Genomic DNA, 26,701 nt, shown 5'->3' with positions numbered 1-26,701 from the left:
TCTCAGCTTTTGCTTGTCTGTAAAGGTTTTAATTTCTCCATCAAATCTGAATGAGATCCTTGCTGGGTAAGGTAATCTTGGTTGCAATTTTTCTCCTTCATCATTTTAAGTATGCCCTGCCAGTCCCTTCTGGTTGGCAGAGTTTCTGCTGAAAGATCAGCTGTTAACCTTATGGGGATTCCCCTGTGTGTTATTTGTTGTTTTCCCCTTGCTGCTTTTAATATGTTTTCTTTGTATTTAATTTTTGACAGTTTGATTAGTATGTATCTTGGTGTGTTTCTCATTGGATTTATCCTGTATGGGACTCTCTGTGCTTCCTGGACTTGATTAACTATTTCCTTTCCCATATTAGGGAAGTTTTCAACTATAATCTCTTCAAATATTTTCGCAGTCTCTTTCTTTTTTTCTTCTTCTTCTGGAACCCCTATAATCCGAATGTTGGTGCGTTTAATGTTGTCCCAGAGGTCTCTGAGACTGTCCTCAGTTCTTTTCATTCTTTTTTCTTTATTCTGCTCTGCAGTAGTTATTTCCACTATTTTATCTTCCAGGTCACTTATCCGTTCTTCTGCCTCAGTTATTCTTCAATTGATCCCATCTAGAGTATTTTTCATTTCATTTATTGTGTTGTTCATCGTTGTTTGTTTCATCTTTAGTTCTTCTAGGTCCTTGTTAAATGTGTCTTGCATTTTGTCTATTCTATTTCCAAGATTTTGGATCATCTTTACTATCATTATTCTGAATTCTTTTTCAGGTAGAATGCCTATTTCCTCTTCATTTGTTAGATCTGGTGGGTTTTTATCTTGCTCCTTCATCTGCTGTGTGTTTTTCTGTCTTCTCATTTTGCTTATCTTACCGTGTTTTGGATCCCCTTTTTGCAGGCTGCAGGCTCGTAGTTCCCGTTGTTTCTGGTGTCTGTCCCCAGTAGCTAAAGTTGGTTCAGTGGGTTGTGTAGGCTTCCTGGTGGAGGGGACTAGTGCCTGTTTTCTGGTGGATGAGGCTGGATCTTGTCTTTCTTGTGGGCAGGTCCACGTTTGGTGGTGTGTTTTGGGGTGCCTGTGGACTTATTATGATTTTAGGCAGCCTCTCTGCTAATGGGTGCGGCTGTGTTCCTGTCTTGCTAGTTGTTTGGCATAGTGTGTCCAGCACTGTAGCTTGCTGGTCGTTGAGTGAAGCTGGGTGCTGATGTTGAGATGGAGATCTCTGGGAGATTTTCGCCATTTGATATTACGTGGAGCTGGGAGGCCTCTTGTGGACCAGCGTACTGAAGTTGGCTCTCCCACCTCAGAGGCACAGCAATGACTCCTGGCTGCAGCACCAAGAGCCTTTCATCAACACGGCTCAGAATATAAGGGAGAAAAAGTAGAAAGAAAGAGGATAAAAGAAAATAAAATAAAGTAAGGTAAAATAAAATAAAGTTATTAAAATAAAAAATAATTATTAAGATAAAAATTTTTTTTAAAGTAAAATAAATAAACGGAGGGATAGAACCGTAGGATAAATGGTGAAAGCAAAGCTATACTGACAAAATCTCACACAGAAGCATACACACACACAAAAAGAGGAAAAAGGGAAAAAAATCATAAATCTTGCTCTCAAAATCCACCTCCTCAATTTGGGATGATTCGTTGTCTATTCAGGTATTCCACAGATGCAGGGTACATCAAGTTGACTGTGGAGATTTAATCCACAATCTGGGAGAGATTGTGGCTGCTGCGAGAGATTTCCCTTTTTCTTCTTTGTTCGCACAGCTCCCCGGGTTCAGCTTTAGATTTGGCCCCGCCTCTGCGTGTAGGTCGCAGGAGGGTGTCTGTTCTTCGCTCAGACAGGACGGGGTCAAAGGAGCCGCTGATTCGGGGGCTCTGGCTCACTCAGGCCGTGGGGGAGGGAGGGGTACGGAGTGCGGGGCAAGCCTGCGGCGGCAGAGGCCGTCGTGACGTTGCACCTGCCTGGGGCACGTCGTGCGTTCTCCTGGGGAAGTTGTCCCTGGATCCCTGGACCCTGGCAGTGGCGGGCTGCATGGGCTCCCGGGAGGGGAGTTGTGGATAGTGCCCTGTACTCAGACACAGGCTTCTTGGTGGCGGCAGCAGCAGCCTTAGCGTCTCATGCCTGTCTCTGGGGTCAGCGCTTTTAGCCGCAGCTCGCGCCCGTCTCTGGAGCTCCTTTAAGCAGCTCTCTTAATCCCTTCTCCTTGCGCACCAGGAAATAAAGAGGGAAGAAAAAGTCTCTTGCCTCTTCGGCAGCTACAGACTTTTTCCCGGACTCCCTCCCGGCTAGCTGTGGTCCAATGTGATGTTTTGATGTAAAATGTTTACATTGTGAAATAATTATCACAATCAAGTTACTTAACATATCCATCCCCCCACATAGTTTCTACGATACCATTTTTTGTTGTGGTGAGAACATCTGAGATCTACCCTACCAAATTTCAAGTATACAATACAGTACTTTTAACTATAGTCCTAGGCTTCTGAATATTATTTTAGATAGTCATAAGTTCACTAATTATAAATTCAAGCTGTCCTGATTTTAAATGTGTTCTGATAATTTTTAAACATTTAATCCAACTACTTTTTTATATTCATCACATCAATTGTTTTAAAACTCTATTGTTTTCATGTTCTATTTTTGATCCACCACTATCATCCAACAGAAGTCCTCTCACTCACCTAAATATCTACAACACTTTAATTGTTCTTTTCTTCCAGTTTTTGCCTTGTATTGTGGCCCTACTTTCTTTCTTCTACTAGATTATATTATATCTGTGCCTTTTCTATGTGAATTTTGCTGTCTCCATTTTTATGATCCCCATTGTCTTTGTGCCTAGCCCACGAAATGCCTTTAAATTTTTTAGTAAAAGATTGAGTGAAGAAAACAGTCCTTGAGCCCCTGGGGTTTTATTGATTCTACTGAGAAGGGGTTGGTGGTGATACAGAATCTAACTGTACCCATGATATATATATATGAAGTTCATACACATATAGGAACAGTACTCATCATATATATATATATATATATATATATATATATATATATATATATATATAAAATAGATCCCTAAATAGCAATTTTACTTCCTATTAATTCAGCTGCAGTTTCTGTATTTTACAAACACTATTATGTCCAACTTAAGATAAATATTAGTTTCTCTGTTCAATATTGCCCTACTTTCAATCCTGATCCTGTCAACATGTGTATAATAGCAAGTCTATATAATAAAGGCAAGCTTGGCTTGTTGTCTATAGCAACTTACCAATGCTATATTCTGTTTATAATTCTGTTGTGAAAAATAATCTACTGAACCTTAAGTGATTTTCTTGGCTTTGCTGGGGAAATATATGAGGGTATCAGAGAGACAATAACTGGTCACTACTGGGAGACTTTGAATGACAGATAGAATTCATATATACTTAGTAAATCACATTTTCTTATTAGCAGGAAGTAATAACTAGTAAACCAAGAACGACCTTAATTTCAGATAACTGAAATTAGAAAATAAACAAGTCAAATAAGCTTACTAAGAGTTGTTTCTTATTTGCAAACATATAAAAACATCCAAATCTTGACTAAGTTTTAAAAGTGTTATCTAGGGCTTCCTGGTGGCTCAGTGGTTGAGAGTCCGCCTGCCGATTCAGGGGACACGGGTTCGTGCCCCGGTCTGGGAGGATCCCATGTGCCACGGAGCGGCTGGGCCCGTGAGCCATGGCCGCTGAGCCTGCGCGTCCGGAGCCTGTGCTCTGCAACAGGAGAGGCCACAACAGTGAGAGGCCCGCGCACCGCAAAAACACACACACACACACACAAAAATTGAAGATACAGTGGTCAGAGATAATGTCTACATAATGCCAAATAATAGCTAGATAACATTTTTTTTTTTTTTTTTTTTGCGGTGCGCGGGCCTCTCACTGTTGTGGCCTCTCCCGTTGCAGAGCACAGGCTCCGGACGCGCAGGCTCAGCGGCCATGGCTCACGGGCCCAGCCGCTCCGTGGCACATGGGATCCTCCCAGACCGGGGCACGAACCCGTGTCCCCTGAATCGGCAGGCGGACTCTCAACCACTGAGCCAACCGGGAAGCCCTTCAATCATTCTTGTTTCCATTATTTGGTATAAAGCAAAGTGGGTTGCCAATCATTTATGAACACTAATCTTGCCTTTGCTATAAACTAAGTTTATGGTTTAGTGTAATATATTTTACTCTTTCTGTGCCTTTGATGCCTCAGAAAAAAGGCACAAACAGTTTAAAAATATTCCTCTCAACATGTCCTCATTGAAAAATAATATTAGACAGGCGGAAGACTTGGAAAGTTCAATTGTGACAAATAATATAACAAATCCTACTCTTCTGTCAAGAGAAACTATATAGATGCAAGATAGAAAATCTATTTCTGAGTTTTGGTCTAGAGTTTCGGGTAAATTACAAATCTCCTCACACCCTTCCTGAAGGGTTAGCACTTTCTTCATTGCAACGTTTGACAAATTGGGATCAACAAGATGGACCTGTAGTTACTTTTCAGAGAGCTATTTACTCTGGGTTGTTAAATCTGACAAATGATGTAGGGTGCTACAGAGGCTCAGCTGTTCAGTGAAAAAAATGAATTATCATTCGAAAGGAGGAATTGCTCTCACTACATATAAATATTAGTCTTGTATTTAAATTCATATAAAATACAGCCTTAATTGCAAATTTACCCCTTATTAGTATCTCATAAACATTAAGAGAATTGTAGATGATTTGTCCTTTGAGAAGCTTCCTTAAATATACTACTTAACCAATTCAGTATTAAAAAAGAGATTTATTACCAAATCAAATGTCATAGTGAAAGATTTCATGAGAAACCAGCTAAAGAGGTCATGTCAATTACAAATTAGAATTCTCATGGTAGAGAGAGCCTGGACTCCCTCTGTATCTCTCCTTCTCTCTTCTTTCTATATCTCTTATTCAACCACAAATAAATTGTAGATTTTCTGAAAGTCAGCTATTATGTATCCAAAATTAAAATTAAACAGGCCTTTTCAGCTATTTTCTGTCTGCTGTACCTGCTCCAGAGAGAATACAGAATGTAGGGAAGGAAGCAGGGGGAGCAGGGAATCTGTGAAACTACTGAGAATTCAGAGGTCTCTGAGTGTGCCCGGATGCTGTCTGCTGGGGAGAATCTGAATGGGCCTTTTAAGGAGGATGCTGGCTTTCCTCCCCTTTCCTTATATGCTAAGATTCCATGACTATGTACAGAGAGCCAAAGAAAAAAACGTGCAAACTTGGATCCAGGGCAAGTACTTAGTAATTAGATGGGAGAGGTGATTTCTAATTTGACACAGGAAGGAGACACATGTACTGTGTTTTAGCCCCATTGAACCTCAGCTGATTTTCTAAGACAGAAAAGCTGAATTATATAGTGACTTAAATATGAGGGCTATATTACATGGGACAAGTGCTTTAATAAATGAAGAGTACAGGAAATAAACATATTTTTGAAGAGCACAGCCTTTGGAGTTAGAAGTATCTGAGTTCAAATTACAGCTCTCTCTTGAAGTAGCTGCATAAAAGCGGACAATTTACTTCATCTCTCCAACTTTCAGTTTTCCCTGGTGCTGAAGGAAATAACAACATCATGAACATGGCATTGTTTTCAGGTATAAATGGACTGTTATATAAAGAGCACTCAGAATTGGACTAAAAAATGGTATCTACTAAATTAATACAGTAAGAGTAGCAATAATTCACCAGTATAAGGGGGGATATTTCTCCCTTTTATTACTGGTTCATTTGTTCATCATTTATTCATTGAACTGGGCTAAGTGCTGGGAATATGAAGGCAAACTAAGATAGTTGTTATCTGTGAGAGACTCATCATCCTATGCTAGAGATTACTGTGTCTCTGTTTAAACCGACTGGTGTTATACAATCTGTGAAAGAACAATGCATGGTGAACACTGGAGCTAGGAAGGGTGTGGTCAATTTTATGATGTGAGAGAGAGGAGGTCAGGCAAGACTTCATAAAGGAGGTGCATGTTTTTTAATTGAGGTATAGTTGATTTACAATGTTTTGGGTGTACAGAAAACTGATCCGTTTTATATATACATATATATATATATATGTACATACACACACACATATATATCTATATAAATATTCTTTTTTATATTCCTTTCCATTATAGGTTATTACAAGACATTGAGTATAGTTCCCTGTGCTATACAGTAGGTCTTTGTTATGTATTTATTTTATATATAGTAGTGTGTATCTGTTAATACCAAATTCCTAATTTATCTGCCCCCCCTTCCTATTTGGTAACCATTAGTTTGTTTTCTCTGTCTGTGAATCTATTTCTGTTTGTAAATAAATTCATTTGTATCATTTTTTTATATTCCACATATAAATATCTTATGATATTTGTCTTTCTCTGTATGACTAACTTTACTTAGTATGATAATTTCTAGGTCCATCCATGTTGCTTGCAAATGGCATTATTTCATTCTTTTTTATGGCTGAGTAGTATTCCATTGTATATATATACCACATCTTCTTTATCCATTCATCTGTCAATGGATATTTAAGTTGCTTCCATGTCTTGGCTATTGTAAATAGTGCTGCTATGAGCATTGGGGCGCATGTATCTTTTTGAATTAGAGTTTTTATGTTTTCTGGATATATGCCCAGGGATTGCTGTACCATTGGTAATTCTATTTTTAGTTTTTAAAGAACCTCCATACTGTTCTCCATAGTGGCTGTACCAATTTACACTCCCACCAACAGTGTAGGAGGGTTTCCATTTCAAGTAGGTGCATATTTGAGCACATCTTGGAAAATAACAAGGTATTTATTCAATGGAAAGTGTGGGAAAGATATTTCAGATGGACCTGGTAGGATCTCAGTGATTAGGACAAGAGCATCTGGAGGTATGGAAGACATTAAAAGGACAAGGAAAGCCTTAGAAAAGGAACTCAGTAAAGCAGAGAAGGAGGACCCTGGAAGGAACAGATCACTATTTATGAGCCACTACAGTCATGCCTTATACAAAAAACAAAGAAATTGGAATCTAATGTTTCTGTCATGTTACTGGTAGGTTTCAAACTCCAATGAGCTGTGTGACATTAGAAAATATTTAATCACTTTAAGCCTTTACTTCCCTGAATATAAAATTAAGCTAAGATACCTACCCTGCAGAGTGATTGCGGCGACTAGTTAGGTATGATATGTAAAGGATTTAGCAAAGGGTAAGTGTTCAAAATGATTGCAAATATGCCATTATAGCCAGAATAACATGCTGTGACTCAAATGGCTGGCAGGCAAGAAGGCAGGAGTGAATCATGAAGGTGCAAGTTTAGGAGGGAAGAGGGATAGGCAGCTCCCAGGGCTGTGAGAGTGGAGGTGTGGAAGAGGAGAAAGCATACAGACCTGAAATCATAGTGTTCAAAGCAGCCTTGGCTACAGGATTTGCAGGACTCAGAGCAAAATGAAAATGTGGGCCCCTTGTTCAAAAAGCAGGAAAACAGTGCCATTAGAGATACTAGAATACAAAGCTTTTACCTTTAAAATATGTTGTTACTTATGTAACATAAGGGGGTAATAGTGATGCATGAATAACAGCATTAGCATATAAATATCAAAATATATTTTATTTTATAATTTTATATAATACTATAAATACAGAAGCAACCTAAATGTCCATCAACAGAGGAATGGATAAAGAAGTTGTGGTACACATATACAATGGAATATTACTCAGCCATAAAAAGGAATGAAATTGGGTCATTTCTAGAGACGTGCATGGATGTGTCATACATGTGTCATACAGAGTGAAGTAAGTCAGAAGGAGAAAAACAAATATCGTATATTATTGCATATATGTGGAACCTAGAAGTATGGTACAGATGACCTTAACTGCCAAGAAGAAATAGAGACACAGATGTAGAGAGCAAAAGTATGGAAACCAAGGGGGAAAGGGGTGGGGTGGGAGGAACTGGGAGATTGGGACTGACACATATATAATATACTGTTGATACTATGCATAAAATAGACAACTGATGGGAATTGTACTGTATAGCACAGGGAATCTACTTAATGCACTGTAGTGTCCTAAATGGAGGGATTATATGTATATGTATGGCTGATTCATTTTGCTGCACAGTAGAAGCGAACACAACATTGTAAAGCAATTATACTCCAATAAAAATTAATAAAGAAATAAGACTTTTAAAATGGGTTATCTTAATTTATCATAAGATTTTTCTGTCTTACTTTTCTGCAAATTCTTTTGTAAAGCCATCAAAATATATACTTTTTTTTCAAAAGTAATTATGAAAATTTTATATTATTCCTGCATGCATACTAGTAATATTTATTGGATACCTACCATATGCAGAATGTGGTCCCAGAGAATGCCACATCTTGGAAGGAACATAAGATAAAGCCACTCCTAGTCTTGACAATATAACCACATAAATGCAAAAATAAATTTAAAATTATCAAAACCCCTCAGTAATTCTGACCTATTGGAGAGAAGTATTTTCTGAATTCAGAAAAATTTTTCTGCTATAGATTATACACATAAACAAATACAATTTTAAGGCTAAGTGCCTTGTGGCTGCAATTGGTTAAATGTTGTTCAGTAGACATTCTGCACTCAACAACAGATTTAAATGTGCCCAAATTATCTGCCTGTTAGCTTTAGTTTACATGGAATTCAATCATATGTATGTAGACTTCCTAAAATGGTGAAACTTCCTAAATGGTGAAAGAGACTTCCTAAAATGGTGTAAAAACAACTTTCTTAAGTAGGTACATATTTCCTTTTAAAGATTCCTGTAAATTTTTTTTTTTGCTGTCTTAAAGCTTTATTTTTTTTTAATAATTTTGTTTTCAAATGACATAATTGAAAACTGTCAGTGCTCTTGTCAAATGCAAGATTATAAATAATTTTTAGTAATTTTGCGAAGATTCTTCTGATGCAACATATTTTATAGCTTGTGACAACTTTGGGATAAATTTGTAAGTTATTTTGAAATGTAAATTTTACTACATATAGAACTAATAATTCTTTTGGAGCAATTTTTCTAAAGAGATTTAATTCTTCATAAAAATCACTTTTATATATAATCCTAACTTAATTTTAAATATAAATTTATACAATGGCACTTTAAAGTTTCCTCTGACATTTCTTATAACTGTCTATGCAAGAAATCAAAAGTGGCTTCATGATTTGTATAGAATTCAAAACACCTGTTTCCATATTCTATTGTATCTTCAGTTATAAGGAGCACTTAATTATAAAATTATCTTCCATGTTAAAATTAGTTCATTCAAAGCCTTGTATAACAATAGAGTTCTTTTCTTTCAAATGCAACAATCACACTGAATTTATATTTCTAAGCTTGTGGAAATTTGCTTTGCAATGTTGTGGCTGTTTTCAAAGCTAGAGATTCTAAACTCTTTGAAGAGTTCTAATAATTCCCTGAGTTATTTACTTCCTGAGTAATTGACACACACGTGTCCATGTACCTGTTGTTATTCTGTAATAATTTACTGACAGAGTTTACTGCCCAGGCATCTGCTGTTCCTGGCGCTGCGCAGTCTGCAGTTAATATTGGTACAGGTGCTGCAGAGACAGGCTTTGGGGCCAGCCTCCCACTGTGAGTCCCAGGGCTGCTCCCATGCAGAGCCCTTCCTCTGGCCTATGGCTGTTACTGCTGCACTGCCTCTGCTTCTGTGGCCACTGCCACTATCGTCACTCTTGACCCCTCTGTTCCCAGCGCATATGCACTGCCCCTAGACAAGTGCATATGAGCTGGGCAGCCATGCCACTGCTCAGCGCTTGACGCTGCCCGTGATGCCCTGGGCCTGAGCCTGCACGTCTGCTACCTGGGGTATGTCCCTGCTCATGTTCATGCCCCATTGCCCTATCAGACCTCATTTACAAAACCCAGGTTCAAAGATAGAATTATTCAAAATTTCAATAGGCTTGCCACACAGCTTTAAAGCCAGTGTGGGGCACTCCGGAGAACAGGGCCCTGTGTAACTGCACTTGTCACAGCCCATGAGGCTGGACTGGTCCAAAGGGAGAATGCTCCATGCATGATAAAGGGACCTAAGTCTACGAGAGAGACACGCACTAAGTACAGAATCCAAATTTTGATAATTGTGTGAAGGAAAAAAGTGGATGCTATGAGAGAAGATAAGAAGATCCTGTCAGTTAGGTTTGGCAAAAGTCTCGTTGTTCTGAAGCAGGTATATAGTGGGCGGGTCTCCTGCAAGCTCACTGAGTTGTAGCCCTGTTGCCATGTGACACTAATGTTCATTTAGGAAAAGTACTCCTACTTCTTTGACTTAGGTGGTTGGTTGGTGGCATGAGGGTTGTTAGGATATTTGCCAGATTTACTCAGGAACTTAGCAAGTGGATCCAAGGTCTGGAGAGGAGGCAGGAGGGAAAGCCTAGATAATTAGGTGAGCTTCAGCCTTAGGGAAATAGGGATACAAATCAGGAGTCTGGACCAGAGCACAGCCATGAGGGATGTGGACATATTGTGTGGATCTTTAACTCTCTTGGAAAGTTTCCTAATTCAAGTGGATCGAGGTCTTTGACCCAGTACCTCACACATCCAGTTTTTAATTGCTGTATAAGCAATTATTCTAAAAGAAATTCTTCCTAAACTAAGGAGAGCTATTTTCTTTGAAAATGCATTTGTGAAGCATGAAATTATACCTTTTCCAAAACATAGATATTTCTTTGTTTTAGTTCTGAGAGGACAGTTTGGTCTCACAAAACTCTTTCTCTTCCCCATACACAACCCAAGCTTTATTAATCATTTCATTAATCATCTTTGTAAATCATCAAAACTTTTAAATAAGTTCCCTAGGGTATGATATGGGTATGCAAGTTACATATAAACGGTGATGCTAGCTTATTCCCTGAAAACGTATGAAAACACAAATACTTTTTCTTTTTAGATTACTAACTAAAACTATTTTAGCAGAGGTAGAAAAAATCTTAATATACTCTTGAATTATTAACTTATCTTTTACCAACTCAGCACATTTTACAAAAATGCCCTTAGATTTTATTAAACTTAAACTTTAATTTAAAATAGCAATTTATTATAGGTTGGGAAAAACTGCTTTAAATGGAACAGTGTAGTTATTTGGTTGCTGTGTATGTAAATGATCCATTAATGTTTACTTGGAAAAAATGTTCCCTTTGAAATGTCACAGGCAAACAGAATTGCTATAATGCTATCATTAGCATTTAAAATATACCACTCTCCAAAAAATTACATCTGAAAAAGGGTCTGAGTCAGGTTTTCTGGAGAAAGTAAAACCAAATTATTCCATATTCAAATTGCTCTTTGAAACTAATAAAAAATAGATTTTCACCCTAATGTCAGATCGTGAGAGACACTGTCAGCAATTCCTATTGGTTTGGGGGAGTAAGAAAACATGGCTATGATACATGCTGCTCATTGCCTACCCAATATCTGCTCACTCCTTCGTCGTCACCAAAAGAACCTAGTTTTGTTTGGAACAGCACTGAGCCCCAAAATATAACACCTTTCTTCACTGCCTTACATTTGGGGCTGGGGCAGGAGATGGTGAATTTCTGAGAAACTTTTTACTTTCCTAATTCAGGAGTTCCCTTCATCCTCCTTCATTCTATATTCTTTTTCCTGCCTAGAACATGGATAGAAGACTGGATACTAAGGATTCAAGCATAAGAATGAAAGCATGTAAAGAGTTGTAATGTAAAAAGCTAGAAGGAAAACAGGACTTTGATAACTTCAGATGAAGCTTCTGCAGCAGCCCTGGACAGTCTTGCTTTGTCTGGACTTCCTGTTATGTGAGAAAAATAATGCCTATTTATTTTAGCCACTGTGGGTGGGTTTCTTTGACAGGATGTTAAAAAAATAATCCTAACTGATTCAGAATTTATATGCAGATCAACTTATTCCTAACATTCACAGTGGGAAAACAAACTCTGTGAACACCTAATGTCTGGTAAATTTATTTACCAATAAATTTAAGACTTCAGACTACATATTTCAACATTTATTAGCATAAATTAAAGCCTAAAATTCTAAGTGAGTCTGACTGGTCTGCCCTACTTGGAAACAAATGGAAACATTTACCAAGAAGAGTATGAACTTAAATTTCCAATTCTTAAAATAGACCAGGACTTTCAACACGTGTGTTGTGAGACATCCAATTCATAATGGACTGGTTCCATACATAAGTAGGCAAAACAAATTGGGTAGTTTTTTTTTTTTTTACCACTAGGGTCACATGGAGTCTGATTCTTCTATTTTTAATAAACATTTTTATTAACATACGACACGTGCATGTGTGTGTGTACCTGCCACAAGTATATAGCTTGATGAATTTTTCAAAGCAAACATGGCTGTATTATGATCACCCTTATCAAGAAGTACAATACTACTCAGCCATAAAAAAGAATAAAATAATGCCCTTTGCAACAACATGGATGGACCTAGAGATTATCACACTAAGTGAAGTAAGTTAGAAAGAGAAAGACAAATATATGATATCACTTATGTGGAATCTAAAGTATGATACAAGTGAACTTATTTACAAAACAGAAACAGATTCACAGATATAGAAAACAAATTTATGGTTCCCAAATGGGAAAAGGGGTGGGGGAGGGATAAACTAGGAGTTTGGGATTACCAGATACAAACTACTGTATATAAAATACATAAACAATAAGATCCTACAGCACAGGGAACTATATTCAATAACCTGTAAGAAACCATAATGGAAAATAATATGAGAAAGAATATGTGTGTGTGTGTGTGTGTGTATATATATATATATATATATATATATATATAACTGATTCACTTTGCTGTACTCCAGAAACTAACACAACATTGTAAATCACCTATACTTCAATTAAAAAAAAATACAATACTGGCAGCACCACGGAATCTGTTTATGTCCTTCCTACTGTGAAGGGTTCACCCTCCCTTCCTCCCCCAAGATAAACCATTATCCTGACTTCTAACTCCATCAGTTATGTGCACCTGCTTGTGAAACTTTTATAAATATAATCATAACAGTATATACTCTTTGAGTCTGGCGGCTTCTGTTCAACATTATTTTTGTGAAATTTATCCACATAGTTGCACATAGGAAATTTTATCTATTTTCATTTCTGTACAGTATTCTGTTGTTTGAGTAGACCATAACTTGTTTTTCCATTCTACTGCTGATTTACATTTGGATTGTTTCCTATTTGGGACAGTTATGATTAGTGCTGCTATGAACATTTTCATTCATGTATTTTGTATAGAAATGTCCACATTTCTTGCGGGTATATATTTTAAATGGAATTAACGGGTGATAAAGTATGTATATATTTAGCTTTGGTAGATATAGCCAAATGGTTTCCAATTTATGATCTCCACAGCATTGGATGAGAATTCCAGTTATGCCACATCCATTCTCACTAACACTTTCTTTTTTTACTTTAAAATAAAAAATTATTTTGGCTAGGGTGTGTATTGGTATCTTCTTTAGCTTTAATTTCCATTTCCCTGATTACTATATTGGGCATTTTTCATAGGCTTACTGACCATTTGAATATCCTCATTCATAAAGTAGATGTCCAAGACTACTATCCAGAATTATATTTGGCTGTCTTTTACTTATGAATTTTTATAGATCATATATATTCTGAGTAGAAGGGCTTTGTTATTTAAACACATTGCATATGTCTTCTCCAAATCTGTGCCTTACCTATTTATTTCATAATTTTGTCTTTTAATAAAAAGATTTAAATTTTAATGTATTCCAGTTTATTAAAATTTTATATTATGATTACTACTTATATGTCCTATTCAATAAATCTCTACTACTCCAATGTTGTTCTTCTATGATATCCATGTTCTTCTATGATAGCTATCACTTTTAATGTTTATTTTTGGATTCAGTGTGAGATACAGATAATTTTTATATAGATATTCAACTGACGCAATTTTATTTATTGATTAAAAAAACACACTAATTGTAACCTCCACTGTTTGAGTCGGCTTTGTCATAAATCAAGTTTTCACATATGCGTGGACATAGTTTCTGGACATTTTTACTCTTCTCATTATAAAGGCTAGGAATTAACAGGAGGACAATTAATTTCAGCTGAATCTGGAGACTTCTTTTCAAAGGTAGAGAAATATAAAGACAAACTGCCTGCTAAGTAGTCAGTAAGGTTAACTATTTAGCTTGAGATTGGTCGAGGCTGCTTGGCATCATGGGAAAACAGCTTGGACTTTAAATTCAGACTTGAGTTCACTCCTTGTCTCCAACACTTTCTGAACATTTGACACTAGGCAAGTTTCTAATCTCTCTTGTATGCAGTTTCCTCGTACATCAACAAGGAAAATAAATAATAGCTAAACCACAAGAATGATGTGAGAATTAGATACAGTTTACAGAAAACAACTAACAGACACCAAAGGGGAAAAGTGAGGGGGGGGTGATGGTGGGATGAATTGGGAGATTGGGATTGACATATATTCACTAATATGTATAAAATAGATAACTAATAAGAACCTGCTGAATAAAAAAATAAATAAAATTCAAAAAAAGAAAACAACAAATGGGCCCTGCCAGAGTAGAGGCTGAAGAACAGTCGCTGTCTTTAGAATGTCAAGTACACTCCTCTTGGACTTACCCCCTCTGGCTGCCAATTAACACCATTTATATGTTATTCATTTATATGAATAAATAATTGTCTTTGTATTTCAAGAGAGTTGTTTCATGTCATCCCCATAGAAGTCTGATGCATAGACAAAGTAGAGTGTTTTTATTACCTTACACAGAGACTTTGATCCAGAGGCAACATTGAATAAACGTTAGGCATTGCAATTATTGTGATTAGTGTTGCTGGAATTCCTTGAAAGCACTGTTCTTTACCAAAGGACAGTGTGGTTAATCAGAATACACAATCTGTGATGTTATAAAATATGGTTTAGGAAACTACCTATTATTCAAACTTTATTTTTACTTTTAAGACCTTTGCATAACCCCAAATATCCAAGAATTGGTTTTGTTTGTGTTTATTATTTCCTGTCACTAACTAATTACCATTGCTCTTTGCAACAGTGTACTAGACATAAAAGCATAAACCCACAGTTGGGATTAAGAGGTCTGGTGTCTAAACTTCACCCTGCCAATCATTAAAAGTCACAGAAACTGACTTTCTTTGTGTCTGGGTTTATATTCTCTGGTAGATAAAATGAGGGAAGTAAAGTCTTTTCAGAGCTACGGTTGCATGATTATATGGACCCAATCGTTGTAATACTAACAATAAATTAATAGGAGAGTTCTGCCATAAATTACTTTTTGCTACTATTGGATTTACTGTTAGGTAACTCATGTTCAGAATGAATAACAACAGCCTGCCTTGAGACCTCTGTAAATAACGCATCAGACCACTGCAGAGTTCTCCCCAGTCTGCAGAATATTTTCTGCAGGAATGTTCAATAAATATTTACTGATATATCCTTGAGTACAGGAATGTTTTTGAAACCCCGGTGCTTCTTTCTATTTCACAGTGGGAACAATTAGGATCGACGCTTGAAATTGCTTTCACAGTTTTATGACTTGTTTGGAACTCTTCATTCCACTCTAAAAGAAAAACGGGAGTATTCAGGTTCACCTAAGATGAACTCCTGTAAAGCTTTCCACTCAAATGATTGAATGATGTTTAGCAGTAACATGCACAAGAAATGTACTTTGGCAAGGTATTTGCATTGATCACCCTTGGAATGTAAAAAAGGTTAAGGCAATGAGCGAATAGAAAAAGAGTTGGTTTACTTGGCCACTGATAATTCCCACCACGTACAGAGCAAGGCTGATGCAGAAAAATACAGTAGACAGTATTAAGTAGATGTGAAACCTAGATAGGAACAGTTTCCTATTTAGCTTTATTTTTAAGTCAGTTTCTCATAGAACAGTAAAACACTGATTTGTGATAAAGTCAATCTGAATAAAGGAGCATATCAGGAAATTTTTTTTTAATTTTTTAATTTTTTTAATTTTTTAATTTTATTTTTTATACAGCAGGTTCTTATTAGCTATCCATTTTATACACATCAGTGTATACATGTCAATCCCAATCGCCCAATTCATCACACCACCACCCCAACCCTGCCGCCGCTTTCCCACCTTGGTGTTTTTTAAAGGTGTAATGTTATTTATTCAGGCTTTTACACTACCTAGAATAAAAAGAAAACATAATAATTCATAATCATACAAATATGAAAATGTGAAATTTTAAAAACTAAAAAGTCACAAGAGAGGATTTTTAACAAATAGGATCTAAAGTCAATATATTTCTGACAGAAAGACACAAAGAATTGAAGACCCAAAAGGTAGTTAAAGACCACCTAGGATTAATATAAATGTGGAAATGTGGAAATGACTAGGAAGGAGTTGTAGCTCTGACTAGGTCACTAATTGTATAAACCTGTGATATTCATATAACTTCTGTGGCTCTCAGTTTCCTCATCTAAGAAATGTCAAGATAATTGGTGTAGAACAATGGATCTCAAACTGTGGTCCATAAATTCCCTGGAGACCCTGGAGCTATGATATAGTGACTGTGAATTTATCAATAAACTGAGCATTGTATATAAATACCATGTTTGTACACCTGTGAACTACAATGTGTCAAGATACATATTTACTATTGTAATAAATTAAATACATAATAATTCCTCACTACTAGGTAACGGTTGGGAAAAGTTATTTAATCTTTCTGTGACTCACTTTCCTCATCTATAAAATGGGGATGATAATAGCAATACCATTTTCATAGGTATATTATGACTATTAAATAGCATAATTAAGGAAAGCTCTTGGAAGAGCACTTTGCAAATAAACAATATTAAACAAAGGTTAGCCATTACAATTGTCACAATTATTATTACTAGAATTTTTAAAAAAGCATTTTTTCTTTTTATTATGCATATTTTCAGTGAATGAGTGTTAAAAATACAAGGATCACGTAGGTCTGCAAGGTATATTTTGAACTGAGAAAAGTCATTGATGTGTTTTTGTTTTTGTTTTTTTCCTGAAAAACAAACCTTTCCAAAATCTACTAGCTTAAAGCAACCATCTTATATTGCTCATGATTTTGTGGATCAGGTATTCAAGAAGGGCTCAAAGTGGCACCAGCTGAAGCAGCTGGGCTAGATAGTCCACATCCCATTTGTGGGAGAGGACCACATAAGGTTGTAAATTCCAGGAGGCATGTTTTTTGAGAAGGAGACATCTTTGGAAACTATCTCTCACAGTCATTATTCTCACGATGGTTGAGAATGACTGCTGAGATCATCTTTATACCTTCTTTCATCTCTTAGATTCCATGAACCTAATTGGTACTTGCTTAATGGACAGCAAAATGCTTCCACCCTTCAGGCATTCTCCGTGCTATTTTTGTTGTCACATTTTTATTTCTTTCCCAGGATATGAAAGCAGCATGCTCTGCCCACTTCAGACACATTTGCCATTTATAAGCCTATAAGTGTTATTTCACCACTTATTTCCCTCTGTGTATTAGAGTGTGAACTCTCCTCCTATTTAAAATTTAAATATTGCCCTGGATTGCCCTCCAATATGTCAAATTTTGAAGATAAAAGCCAATGAAGATTTTTACTTTTCGGGTTTGTGACAACAGACATCAGAAATAGACTGGTAAATAGATGAATGTAATTTTTTAAAAACGAGCTTGTAGGGCTATGCTGAGTTGCTCATCATCTAAAAGTATTTTTAGAGATCAAGTGATTTTTGTTTAAGAGGCTTAAACATCTTTAAAGTGCAACCTAATCTGCATAGAAAGAGAAGATGCCTTTGAGCATGACACAGACCTTCAGACCTTATCTCTCAGCTCGAGTCTATGCACAGTTTAAGATTCATTTTTTTTTCATGCATGGCTCTCAAATGTAAGAACTCAGCTCCCAGTTTTCAGAATAGAGTTTTCAAGTTTTGCTTCAGGGTTCCTTGAAGTCTCTAGGATCCTCCAAGTTCTCAGTGGGTTGTTCAAAGTTCTTGGTCATAAAATGCTTCTCCTTTTGTTTAAGGCTTGCGTTGCATGCTTGTGCTGTTTCATATATACCAGGCATCCCTATTTGTGCTTTATCTGATCTATTGATAACCATCCTATCAATTCTGGTTAGATGTCTTTGTGGAATGCAGCTCATATTGCCTCACTGAATATGCCCATCATGACTTTGTTCTATAACCTTGGATGTTCATCACAGCACACAGATTTGTGACAATTGAAACTTATAGGTCAGACACAGATGGTTGAGAAGATTTCCTGATTTACTGTTGGCTCATGATTATAGGGTTCAAACAAAACAAATGATTAAGCTCTTCTGAAGTTTTTTTTTTTTTTCCGCCTGGGATTCTGAATAATTCCAGCCAATGCATTTTCCTGAAATTCAATTTCCATGATAACTTTTAGTATCTTGTCTATTGCCACTGAAGATAACAACGCTTGTCAGGAACACATGCATCAAGTACACTCTCTTTTGGCATATTTGCACTATTTTAATCTTTGACTGCCTTACTATGATTATGAAGGGTAATTAAATCACAAAATGTAACTTCTGTTTGGCCCAATTATTTGGTAAAATGAAATGAGTATTTCTATTTCTCTCTAAAACTTTTAAGAGTTGACAGGGACAGTGTGTGGATCTATTTAAAAGGCATCATAAGTTTTGCTAGTTAGCTTCCTTTTCATTAATAGAAAGAGAAGTTAAATGAGTCATGCCAAGCGATCCATGAGATTAATATAGACAAAAATGTCATGTCCTCATGAATGCAGCTGTGAATAACATATCTACTTTGCCATCTGTAAACTTAATGGACAAAATGTCCCAGTGACTGCTTCAGGGTTTAAAGTAACTCAGTTATCAGCAGCCACATTTCCTGTTACCTAATACCCAAATTCAATTCTATGAGGAACTTTAGTCTGGCTCTTGGAGTAGGTAGGAAAATCTGCTAACCACATTATGCTCTTTCATAACCAGATTGAATTGGACTATTAGCTAATACTGAGTAAAAGCAAATACTGTTTACTTTGAAAGAGTACTGTGTTTTATATGGATTGATGTTCATTGTCACTGCATTTATATTTTAGCTTAGTAGTAAAATTAAACAATGCACGGTAACGTAGCAACTATTATTTCTCTGTGTTAAATAGCGTCTGAAAGTAAACCATTCTGTAAAGTAAGTATGTAGCATGTTTACTTTAAATTCTATTTATGTAAATTTTATAGTGACTGTTATTCTCTCCACATTGAAAAATATAGAGTATTTTTCTAGGAATAAATTTCACCTTTCATGTTATGTGCCAAATCAAAATCTTAATGTTTATGTTACTTCAGGTATAATTCTCTCCATTTATAGAATGATATTTCCCTACCAATTTTTTTAGTACATTTTATTGAAGAGTTGCCGATTGACCTAAAAATTAAGCAGATAGTACAGAGTATTCTCGTATACTTCCCCCAAAACACACACACACACACACACACACACACACACACACACACAGTTTCCCCTATTGTTAACTTCCAGCATTAGTATGGCAACACATTACAATTAATGAATCAATATTGATACTTATTTATGAATTAAAGTTCATATTTTGCATTGTTGTACTTTTTGCACTCTTTTTCTTGTATAGTTCTATGAGTTTTGACTCATGCATAATGTACTTTATCCACCATTACAACGATTATAGAGAATAGTTTTACTGCCCTAAAAATCCCCTGTACTTCATCTCTCCATTTCCTCCCCACTTTACCTCCTCCCTGGATTCTGGGAAACTACTGATCTTATTATCTCTACAGTTTTTCCTTTTCCAGAATGTTGTATAGTTGGAGTCCTACAGTATGTATCCTTTCCACACTGTCTTCTTTCACTTAGCAAAAAGTATTTAAGATTCATGTCTTTTTGTTGCTTCATAGCTCATACCTTTTTATCTCTGAATAATATCCATTGTATGATATACCATAGTTTGTTTACCTGTTGAAGGACATCTTAGTTGCTTCCAAGTTTTGACAATTATGAATAAAATTACTGTAAAATTTTGTGTGCAGGTTTTTGTGTGAACATAAGTTTTTAACTCATTTGGGTAGATATCAAGTAGAATGATTGCTGGATCATGTGATAAACCTATATTTAGTGTTGTGATAAACTGCCAAGCTATCTTCCAAAATGGCTGTACCCTTTTGCATTCCCACCAGCAATAAATAGAAATCCTTTAGCTCCACATCTTCGTTGGTGTTTTCAATGTTTTGGGTTTTGGCTGTTCTAATTGTTGTGTAGTGGTGTCTGTTTGCTGTTTTATTTTGTAATTCCTTAAGGATGTATAATGTACAGCATCTTTTCATATACTTATTTGCTCTCTATATATCTTCTTTAGCAAGATGTTTGTTCAGGTCTTTTGCAAGTTTTTTTAATCAGGTTGTTCATTTTCCTGTTGTTGAGTTTTAACTGTTCTTTTGATATTTTAGATAACAGTTCTTTATCAGATATGTGTTCTACAAATATTTTCTCCAAATCTGTGGTTTCTCTTTTTATTCTTATAACAGTGTCCTTTACAGAGAAAATGTTTTTAATTTTAATAAAGTCCAAATTATCATTATTTTCTTTCATGGATTATGCTTTTGGTATTATATCTAAAAACTCATCACCAAACCTGCTGTCTCTATCATTCCTCTTATATTATCTTCTAGAAGTTTTATAGTTTTTAAATTTACATATAGGTCTGTAATCCATTTATAGTTAATTTTTGTGAAAACTGTAGGTTCTTTATTGAGTTTATTTTTTGTATTGATGTCCAAATTGTTCCAGCACCATTTTTTGAAAAGTTCATCCTTTTACACTGAATTGCCTTTGCTTCTTTGTCAAAGATCACTTGATTGTATTTGTGTGGGTCTATTTCTGAGCTCACAATTCTGTTCCATTGACCTATTTGACCATTCTTTCCCCAATATCATGCTGTCTTGATTACTATAGCATGGCAGTAAGTCTTGCAGTCAGGTAGTGTCAGTCTTCCCACACTATTCTTCTTCAGTATTATGCTGCGTATTCTGGGTTTTTGGTTTTTCCATATATGACTTTCCATATCCACAAAATAACTTGCTGGAATTTTGATTGAGTTTGCATTGAATCTATAGACTGGGAAGAATTGATATCAGTATGTACATCTCCAATGTGTCCATATGGAGAATTCATATTTAGTCCATGAACATGGAATATCTCTCCAATTATTTAAATCCTCTTTGATTCCTTTCATTAGTTTGGAATTTCCCTCGTTATAGATTCTGTACATGTTTTGATAGGTTTGTAACCTAGGTATTTGTTTCTTTTTTTTGGTGCTAATTTAAATGGTATAGTGTTTTTAATTTCCCAGTTGTTCATTGCAGGTGTAAAGGAAAGTAACAGACTTTTGTATTTTAATCTTGTATCCTGCAAGGTTGGTATAATCACTTATTAGTAGCAGGGGGTCTTTTGTTGTGGCTAATTCTTTGTTATTTTCTACAATCATGTCATCTGTAAACAAAGACAGTTTTATTTCCTCTTTCCCAATATATATACTTTTTACTTTATTTTCTTGTCTTACTGAATTTACTAGAACTTCCAGTTCAGTGTTGAATAAAGTGGTGAGAGGGGGATATCCTTGCCTTGTTCTTAATCATAGAGAGAAAGGATCTATTTTCTCATCACTAAGTATGATATAGCTGCAGGCTTTTGACCTTTTTTTTTTATCAAGCTGAAGAAATTTCTTTCCATTCCTAATTCACTGAGGGTTTTTATCATGAATGGTTATTGGATTTTGTCAAATGCTTTTGCTGAATCTATTGATTTTTTGGGGGGGGTGGGTACGCGGGCCTCTCACTGTTGTGGCCTCTCCCGTTGTGGAGCACAGGCTCCAGACGCACAGGCTCAGCGGCCATGGCTCACGGGCCCAGCCGCTCCGTGGCATGTGGGATCTTCCCGGACCGGGGCACAAACCCGTGTGCCCTGCATCGGCAGGCGGACTCTTAACAGCTGCGCCACCAGGGAAGCCCTCCATTACTGATTTCTACCCATTGTGGTCTGACAGCACACTTTGTATGTTTTCTGCTCTTTTAAATTTGTTAAGGTGTGTTTTGTGGCCCAGTATGTGGTCATATCATAGTGAATCTTTCCTTTGATTTTGAGATGAACTTACATTTTGTTGTGGTTGGATGTATTTTTTTAATAAATGTCAATTATATGTAGTTGATTAATGATGCTGTTCAGTTCAACTATATTCTTACTGATTTTCTGCCTATGAATCAACTAATTATTGATAAATAGGTATTCAGGTGTCCAACTGTGAGTGATTTGCCTTTCTATCTGCAGTTTGTTTTTGCTACACTTATTTTGATGTTCTGTTTTTAGGCACATACATATTAAAAATCATTATGCCTTCTTGGAGAGTTGACCCCTTTACCATTATGTAATGCCCCTATTTATCCCTGATAATTGTCCTTATTCTGAATTCTGCCTTGTCTGAAATTAATGGAGCCATTCTGGCTTTCTTTTAATTCGTGTTAACATGGCATATCTTTCTCCATTCCTTTATTTTCAATCTATTTTGCTTTTATAATTAAAGTGAATTTCTCACAGACAACCTGTAGGTGTTTTTTTTTTTTTTATCCACTATGGCAGTTTCTGTTTTTAAACTGGTGTATTTAGACCATTCACATTTAAAGCGATTGATGTAGTTGGATTAATATCAACCATGTTGTAACTGTTTTCTATTCATTGCACTGCTTTTGTTTCTCTCTTTTTTATCTACTATCTTTCTAACTTCTCTGATTTTAATTAATCACTTTATTTTTTTTAACATCTTTAATGGAGTATAATTGCTTTACAATGTTGTGTTAGTTTCTGCTGTATAACAAAGTGAGTCAGCTATATGTATACATATATCTGCATATCTCCTCCCTCTTGCGTCTCCCTCCCACCCTCCCTATCCCACCCCTCTAGGTGGTCTCAAAACACCAAGCTGATCTCCCCGTGCGATTCAGCTGCTTCCCACTATCTATTTTATATTTGGTAGTGTATATATGTCAATGCTACTCTCTCACTTTGTCCCAGTTTCCCCTTCTCCCTCCCCGTGTCCTCAAGTCCATTCTCTACGTCTGTGTCTTTATTCCTGTCTTACCCCTAGGTTCATCAGAACCTTTTTTGTTTTTTAGATGCCATATATATGTGTTAGTGTACGGTATTTGTTTTTCTCTTTCTGACTTACTTCACTCTGTATGACAGACTCTAGGTCCATCCAACTCATTACAAATAACTCAATTTTGTTTCTTTTTATAGCTGAGTAATATTCCATTGTATATATATGCCACATCTTCTTTATCCATTCATCTGTCAATGGACACTTAGGTTGCTTCCATGTCCTAGCTATTATAAATAATGCTGCAATGAACACTGTGGTACATGACTCTTTTTGAATTGTGGTTTTCTCAGGGTATATGCCCAGTAGTGGGATTGCTGGGTCATATGGTAGTTCTATTTTTAATTTTTTAAGGAACCTCCATACTGTTTTCCATAGTGGCTGTATCAATTTACATTCCCACCAAGAGTGCAAGAGGGTTCCCTTTTCTCCACATCCTCTCCAGCATTTATTGTTTATAGATTTTTTATGATGGCCATTCTGACCGGTGTGAGGTGATACCTCATTGCAGTTTTGATTTGCATTTCTCTTAGTTAATCACTTTATTTGATTCTATTTTCTCTCCCATTTTATGCTTTATTTTTGATTTTTAAGTGGTTGTCTTAGAGTTACCAGTACGCATTCACAACCAATCTGTGTTCACTTCCATGGAATGCTATACTGTTTCATGGATGGAACAGGTACCTTATAACAAAGTAGTCTCAATTCTTCCTTCCTATCCCTTATATGACTTATATGACCATATACTATAATCACCTAATACGTTATTGCTACTATTACTTTGAACACACAGTTATCAGTTCAATTAAGAATAAGAAAAATAAAACATTGTATTTTACTTTCATTTATTGTAATACTTTTCCTTTTTAAAAAAATAGATCCATATTTCTTTTTTAATTAATTAATTTATTTATTTATTTATTTATTTACTTTTGGCTGCGCTGGGTCTTCGTTGCTACACGTGGGCTCTCTCCAGCTGCGGCGAGCAGGGGCCACTCCTCGCTGCGGCACATGGGCTTCTCACTGCGGTGGCCTCTCTCGTTGTGGAGCATGGGCTCTAGGCACAGGCCTCAGCAGTTGTGGCACATGGGCCCAGCAGCTGTGGCTTGCGGGCTCCAGAGCACAGGCTCAACAGCCATGGTGCATGGGCCTAGTTGTGCCACAGCATGTGGGGTCCTCCCGGACCAGGGCGCGAACCCGTGTCCCCTGCATCAGCAGGTGGACTCTCAACCACTACATTACCAGGGAAGTCCTAGATCCATATTTCTGACATCAGTTTCCTTGTCTCTGAAGAACCGTTTTAACATTTCTTGCAAAGCAGGTCTACTGGCAACAAATGACCTCAGTTTTTGTTTGTTTGAGAAATTATTTATTTCTCATTCTCTTCTGAATTCTAGACTAGTGGTTTTTTTTCAACTCTTTAAATATTTCTCATTAGATATGATATGCCTAGTTGTAAGTTTTTTTGGTATTTATCCTGCTTGATGTTCTCTGAGCTTTTGGACCTGTGATTTAGGGTCTGCCATTTAAAAATTTGGAAAAACCTCCATTGTTAGTATTCAAATAATTCTTCAGCTCTTTTCTCTTTTTCTTCTGCTTCCAGTATTCACATTGTGCATATTTTGTACCTTTTGTAATTGTCTCACAATTCTTGAACATTCTATTCCTTTGTTTTCAATTTATATTTTTTCTCTTTGCATTTCACTTTGAGAAATTCTGTTGACATATCTTGAAGCTGATTCTTTCCTTGTGTATGTCCAGTTTACTTATGAGCCCATCAAAAGTAGTCTTCATTTTGTTCGTTTTTTTATTTCTAGCATTCTCTTTATATTCTTTCTTAGATCTTCCATCTCTCTTCTTATTTACTCACCTATTCTTCCATGTTGTCTACTTTTCTATTGAGGCCCTGAATATCTTAATCATAGTTATTTTAAATCCCTTATCTGATAATTCCAAAACCTGTGTTATATTTGATTCTGGTTCCGATGCTTGCTTTATTTCTCCAGATTGTGTTTTTTCTTGCCTTTTATATTATCTCTCAGTTTTTTATTGAAAGCTGGACATGATGTATTGGGTAATAGAAACTGAGATAATTAGACATTTAGTGAGAGGTTTATGCAAATCTGACTAGGTTATAAGCTGTGTTTAATGTTTGTTATAGCTGTAGATACTAGAGGCTTTATTTTCCTCTAGCATCCTTATTGGGTTATTTTTCCCCTTCTCTGTTGTCTTTGAGTTTCCCTAAGATCTCTTTCTTAAATAGTCTGTGTCTTGCAGCTCTCTCAGTTGTAAGCCACTGTTATTACACTAATAACAAGCCCTGTTGATGTGGTGGTAAGGTGTTGGAGAATAAAAGCATCCTATAATCTTATAATTAAATCTGTTTTTTAGTGAGCATGAGTCCCTGGGCAGTAAACTTCAATAGCATTTCTAAGCTTTTTACTTTTCCTCCCTTTACCTTAAACAAGAAATCTCAAGGGGGCTGGAGTTGACTAGCTGCCCTTCCTCCAGGTCAGAAAAGGCTCTGGTAGTCTCCTCTGAGGGCTGGCCTTTGTTATGGAAAACACTCTGGGCATATTTTAAATGGCTAATTTTCCCCATCCCCTACCAGAAACAGGACAACATGTTTTGGTCATTTGCACATTTCATGCTAAGAACAGTTTAAATGAATCCAAAAGCTTTTTGATATATTATTTTTATTATCATCCAATTAAAAAATATTTTTTAACTCATTGTAATTTCTTTGTTGATGATGCATTATGAAGAACTATGCTGCTTATTTTTCAAAGATTTGGGGATTTCAACTGTCAATGCCACCCAGCCAGACTCTCAGGTAAATATCTGTGATTGAACAAGTTGAGCTTATTATTCACTACAGCAAGGCAGAACTTACACCATGGGGAACCATGGGGCATCTTAGTAAGAGGGTGTTAAAAAGGACCAATTATAGGATTAGTGTTTGGTTGAGTAACTTTGGAGAAGGCTTAGGAAGTGAGGGTTTATCCTAGATTAAGTACTATAGAAAAGGGAACAATTTTATGATTGGTTATTTCAATAAATCTCATCTATATGCAGGGCAGTCTGGAGAGGGGCTGCAGCTGTACTTGACAAAGTAGCAGTAATCACTCATATTAGCTGGAAGTGGGGGATGTTGGTGTTTTGTTGGTTGTACACTGACCTTGTTTTTAATCTGTATTTAGACAAAATTATGAAGTAGATTGCCTTGTTTCACTCCATCACAGTCTCATAGTGATCCTGTATGATGTTGGTATTCTGTGAGATTGTTTTTCTCCAATCAGAGAACCACGTGGCCTAGCTGGCAGCACCAGGAGCTCTAACACTGAGGCCTGCTGTGTCAGACCAGTGCCTGGATATCAAGGTCTGCTTTTAATTTTTTTCATAAGTTATCTTTCAATTATGGATTTCTAGTTTATCTCCACTGTGGTCAGGGAACACAACGTGCTG

This window comes from Stenella coeruleoalba (genome assembly GCF_951394435.1).
Source record: "Stenella coeruleoalba genome assembly, chromosome: 5".
NCBI classification, from domain to species: Eukaryota; Metazoa; Chordata; class Mammalia; order Artiodactyla; family Delphinidae; genus Stenella; species Stenella coeruleoalba.
Note: the sequence above shows the minus strand (reverse complement) of the source record.